We start from the raw sequence: 6,172 nt of genomic DNA on the forward strand, positions 1-6,172 counted from the left end.
CGCAGGAGACGCTCTTGAACTTTCGGGGGGATTTAAACATCCCCCCGAATTTTTTTTAACTTTTTTTATTTTTGTGCACACGTGGGGATTGGCCCACGTGTGCACAAACCTCCCCCGGCCCCCCAGCTGCCCCCTCCGTGCTGATTTAAGTATCCGCACGGAGGGGGCAACTTGGCTATTAGTATAAGGATATGGAGCAGAGGTCCATCAGTGGCTATTAGCCACAAGGTATAGATAGGAACTCTCAGTGTGGGGCAAGTGATGCTCTGTATTCTTGGTGCTTGGGGGGGAAGGCAACAGTGGGAGGGCTTCTAGTGTCCTGGCCCCACTGCTGGACCTCCTGATGGCACCTGGTACTTTTGGCCACTGTGTGACAGAGTGTTGGACTGGATGGGCCATTGGCCTGATCCAACATTGGCTTCTCTTATGTTCTCTCTTATGTTCTTATCAGGATCCCACCGAGGTTGTAACTTGGGCATATAAACAGCTTGGATGACTTCCCTCACTGGTGGAGAATGAAACACTGGACTTTCTTCTCTTCAGTGGGGTGAAGTCAGCCACATCCCACTGCAAAAAACCCAAACAAACCTAGCCGGATGCAAAATCTGTTACGGAGCTGGACTATACTAAGACTGCAGGGTCAATACAGTCTACACAAATTTGCATAGCCCTGCCTGGAGCGAGAGGAGACATGACCTCACCAGTTTGGATGACTTCAATTCGCTGAAGAGAAGAAACCTTCGGGTAAGCTCCAGAGTTTCATTTCCAAATGATTATCACTACTGGGTTGACAGGATGTATTCTGGAATAGTTAATCTGAAATTAAAGGATGTGTTTTTTATGACTAGTAACAAATATTTTGACAAATTTGTGTTATTCTTTCTGTCACTGAAGGAGCAATTCAGTTGGATGTGAATATTGTGGAAGAACATGCACAAAGCATAAGCAGGACAAACACAGTTGTGCAGGCAAGACGGATGACAAGACGCATATCAGTGGTGTCACTGCCACCAGGGATCCGAAAGGTAATAGCATAAATTATAGGCAAATCTATAGGCAGAGCTAACTTCTGGGGAAAAGCTTACAGGAGTTGGAGAACCTCTGGTTTGGAATAACTCATCCCAAAGGGTCTGTGGTAAATTTCCCCGATCAAGTTGAACAGCAAAGGGTACAACTTCTGACAAAACAAATGTAAGTTGACAATAAAGCAAGCAAAAAAAGAATTTGAGGGGCAAAAAATATTAAGTCAGACAATAAACATTTCTTCAGACATATCAGAAGCAGGAAAATGGCCAGGGAGGTTATTGAACCTTGAGATGATAAAGGAATAAAAGGATTGGTTAAGGAAGATGGCAGATGGGGAGATGGCAGAGAATTTAAATTAATTCTTTGCATCTGTTTTCTTGGTGGCAAATGGGGGGCATATACCCACACTGGAGCCAGTGGTTGAGAGAAGAGTGTCTGAAGAACTGAGTCAAATTTAGGCGAGTTCTAGAACTGCTGGGCAAACTGAAAGGCAATGTCTGCGGGTCCAGATGTCTCATACCCAAGGGGCTGTAAAGAGTTTAAATATGAAATTGTTCATCTACTAACAAGCATATGTAACTTTTTGCTAAAATCATCCTCTGTGTTGAATAACTGGAAAATAGCAAATGTTGCTGTCATTTTTAAAAACAGGTCCAGAGAGGATCCAGAAAATTGCAAGGTAGTCAGCCTAATGTCTGTCCCAGGAAAATTAGTAGAAATTGTTATTAAAGACAGAATTATTAACTGCACTGAGGAACAAAGAGTGCTAATGAAAATCAATATGTCTTCACAAAGGGTAGTCCTGCCTCACCTGCCTCACGGAGTTCTTTGAGCAGGTTAACAGGCATGTGGATAAAGGTGATCTGGTAGACATCATCATACTTGGGTCTTCTTATGTTCTTATGTGCTACATATATGGTGGTCTTTTAAGACGAATGGTAAAAAAGTAAAAGCAGCCACAAGAGGGTGGGTGAAGAGGGTCCTGATTCACCTCAGCGCTGTTGTTGTTGTTATTTATTAAACACCCTATCCCAGCTTATGCCGGGCTCTGGGTGATGCACAGGACATAATGTCATAGAATACAAAACATTAAAATTCATATATAACATAATAAAAACTTCAGTGCAGATTTCAGTGTCCCACCCTTTCCTCCTGCACTGTTGTCCCTCCGTTGGATTATGTGTCTCACCATATGGCAAATAGCAGCAAATGGGAGAGGGGAGAAATGCACTCTGTTGGATATATTCAGCAGGGAGTCCAAAGGTGAAGAGCCTGGATGTCAAAGATAAGCCAGGCAGGGGGTTGCACAAAATGACTTTTAACCATAAGCCTCATCTTGGTTTTAGCACTTCTATAGCTGAAAGACACTTCATATTAACAACAGCTTGCTGCCAGGGGGGAAAAGACTGAAAACACTTTCTTCAGCCAATTTCCCCCTTTGAATCCTGACAACATCTGTTTTATTGGCCTCAACTGGATCAGCTTGCGAAAACGGCTTTGAGCCCTGGCTTGGTGACCTCTAGTGCTCAGATTTATAAATGCTCAAAAATTAAGAGCTCTAGGGAAGCCCAGAGATCAAAATGAAACTTAGCAAAACAGCCATTATGTTCAGGCATTTTTTTTTCCTTTTGAGATGTTGATCAATTAAAAAGTGAGATAATAGAGTTTGGATGTCTTTTATCCAACTACAAGTACATCAGGAGTGGATTATTAATTATTTTAATGGAGCTACTGAAGACAGTAATGGCAGAAAGTGAAGAGGACCTAAAGAGCCTCTTACCCAGAGTAAAAGAGGAGAGCGCAAAAGTGGGCTTGAAGCTCAACATCAAAAAAACTAAGATCATGGCATCCGGCCCCATCACTCCTTGGCAAATAGAAGGGGAAGTCGTGGAAGTAGTGACAGACTTCACGTTCCTGGGATCCCAGATCACCGCAGACTATGACAGCAGCCATGAAATTAAAAGATCCCTACTCCTTGGGAGGAAAGTGATGGCAAACCTTGACAGCATAATAGAAGAAGAAGAAGAAGAGATTGGATTTATACCCCGCCCTTCACTTGGAGTCTCAGAGCGGCTTACAAACTCCTTTCCCTTCCCCTCCCCACAACAGACACCCTGAGAGGTGGGTGGGGCTGAGAGAACTCTGACACAAACTGCTCTTTTTCAAAATAAATAAATAAATACATAAAAAATAAATGGTCAGTGGGAAAATCGTGCTTTGTGGACCGAAGTCCTTGTACCTATGGCAATCCTTGTCTGGAGCAATCCCTTACATGCCGAAACATTGCCAGCCTTCATGTGTGCAAGCTGACAGGATGTGAAGTACAGATCAGAAAGAGCTGGGTGTCCAGCATGATTAGGGTCCACGGGTCCACTTTGAGCAGGAGATCGAGAATCTGTATAGCACCAGTATAGCATGCAGTAGAAAGCAAGAAAGCATAACTGGGCACATTTTGAGGGAGTGAAAGGACCTGATGGCATCAGTAGCATCTCAGCTTCAGTTCCGAAGAGCAGGTAGTTTCTGATGCTCTGAGTTTCTGAAAATTCTGTCTTTTACAGGTTAGAACCTGGAACAGGTGGTCAGAGAATGAGATTACAGTATGTTTCCTGCCTCCTGTCAACTTTTATGGTTTTCAGACTCTTGTCCTGCACGGGGCCTTTCAGAGATCGAGAGAGCCCCAGGCCACTTCCATTTCTTAAGGAATATTAAAAAAATTAAGAGATGCCAAAACAGGGTTACAAAAATTGTGATATATTTTAAATGTTTACATTTAACAAATTAACAGTTTTACACTTGCCCACACACACACTCTGCAATCATGAACTTCTGCTTTGTTCCATGCCGACAATGGTGGAATCTGCATTTGTCCTTCCCACCGGTGTCCCAGCCTTCTGACTCCGCCTTCAAAAAAGCTGTCTACATTAGGTGTCGTTTTCACACCTCAACAGTGCTAGCATACTTTCGCACATCCACATATGTTTATCGTCCTTTCGGGGCGGCTCCACTGTCATTGCACCTCTGCCCTGCTTTAAAAGAACCTTCTCCAAACAACATTCAAACAAGCATAGAGAAAGGCATCTGTACGAAAGACAGCAGCACGAAAATGATTTTAAAATGCAAATGCAGATTCGGCCAATGTATCTCTGTGACTGTATGTATAAGCTCATTTGGAGATGTCAAAAGGCTAAATCTGAGACCCTCTGTGAATGTGAGGGTTAGGTCAAATGGCCCTTCTCGCTTCCTCTGTCTGGTTGCCAAGTCTGGGTTGAGAAACACTTGGAGATTTGGGGGCTAGAGCCCCGGGGAGGGCAGAGTTTGGGGAGGAGAGGAGCTAGAGGGGTTTTCAACCAGTGTTCCTAATGCTCCACCCACCCAGTCACCACCATTACAGACATTCACAAAACCTGCACTTTGCAGAATGAATGAATAAATAAATAAATAAATTGCAAGTACATTGATATACATTTTCCCAAACGTACACATGACATTTTGGTCTTTGAATTCAATGTTTTAAGGATTTGGGGAGCAGTTTAAATCGAGTTCCTAAAACCAGGAATTCAAAGATGGTGCATAAAAGTAGCAATTTCCATCAGCTGTTTTGCTTTCCCATCACAACGGTAGCATCGTTCTCCCCCTCTGCCCCCTGCTTTCGAACTGGAGCATCAGTATTAACATGCACACACACTGCTCCTTTCATCCCTTAGCTGCACAATTCTTGTTTTTCGAGCGCTTAATTTAATCTGTGCGGCGCTACTCTTTCGCTAAATGCAGGAACAGAAAGGTTAATACAATGCAGATGTCTTGTGGATTAGGAACCGCTCCCCCTCCTCCATTATAAAACTACTTGACCTGTGAGAGAAAAGGTTAATAAACCCAAGCAGACTGTGGATTAGAAAGACAGGCGGGAGCTGGCTGGCCTTCGTCCTTTATTGCAGTAGTATAAAACCAAATTTAAAAGCAGCTTTAAGTTTCTTAACAATTCAATATGCATGATACCTGCTGGAGGAATTCTCCCCCCCCCCCAGCCATTTCCCAGTCCTGAGCAGCAGAATTCTGTAGCGAAACTACCCGCCAATTCAGTCTCTTCCAGTTGTTGCAGCCCTCTGCTGGTCGAACTCAAAATGAAATTTGGGTTGCTTTTGTTTATAAACGTGACCTAAGATTGTAGGTGGTAGGAACCCCTAGTAATGAAATGTCTGGCTGGTAGCTTGAAAAATAAAGAATTGCAATAACTCTCATAGAAGTTTGCATAATTGTGTAGTACTCTGAAAATTCAACATTAGACTGTAAATTAAGCATTGACTTGCTAGATCTACCTAAAGGTCCATCTGCTCCTTCACATTCAGTACTTAGCAGATTCCCTTTGAAATTTCTAGTGGGGCATGATTATACTGGCTGGCTGTGCCTTTTTGTTTACCCCCAGCATCTGATTATCTAAATGCATAGGTTTCATTTATAGCTGGCATGCATAGTAATATTTGTTGATCAAATGCTCATTTTCTTCTCAACATAAAGGTTTAGTTTCCTCTATGTTCATGGGCAAAATGCTCCATTCCTCTGACCGTTAAGTGCATTTTGTATCTTCTCTGATGTTCATAATTATTTTTTTTTAGATGGGGTGATGAGAACTGAAGCTCTCAGGTTCAATCCCCAGCATCTCCCCTGGGGAAAAAAAAGCATCATGTAGCAAGTGATGTGAAAGACCTCTGCCTGAGACCCTGAGCAGCCTCTGTCAGTCTGAGCAGGCAATACTGATCCTGATGGACCAAAGGCCTGATTCAGAATAAAGCAGCTTCATGTGTTCAGCTGTACACAAGGACAGTATCCTACCCTGGCATGTAATGAATGTGTAGCTCTCATGCACTCCTCTCCATTGCGACTGCTCTTGTCTGACCCTTTGAGGGATCAGTCCATGTAGAGGAACAGCCATGAAGGTCACCAAGCTGGAGTGAAGAAGAAAGACAAGACAATCACCCCTCCTTTCTGTTTTGCATACATAGCTTTGGTGAGGGGAAACAGCCATTTGATCCCCTTGTCCCTCTTCACTCTAGCCCACTCTAGCTTCATCTCTGTGTGAGTCCTGTGATGCTGGGAGTGATCTTTCTGGGGCCAGAGGGAACTGAAACAATAGAGGGGAAAGTGTGAA

The sequence above is a fragment of the Gekko japonicus genome, unplaced genomic scaffold (genome assembly GCF_001447785.1).
Source record: "Gekko japonicus isolate JY-2015 unplaced genomic scaffold, Gekko_japonicus_V1.1 scaffold262, whole genome shotgun sequence".
Lineage (NCBI taxonomy): Eukaryota > Metazoa > Chordata > Lepidosauria > Squamata > Gekkonidae > Gekko > Gekko japonicus.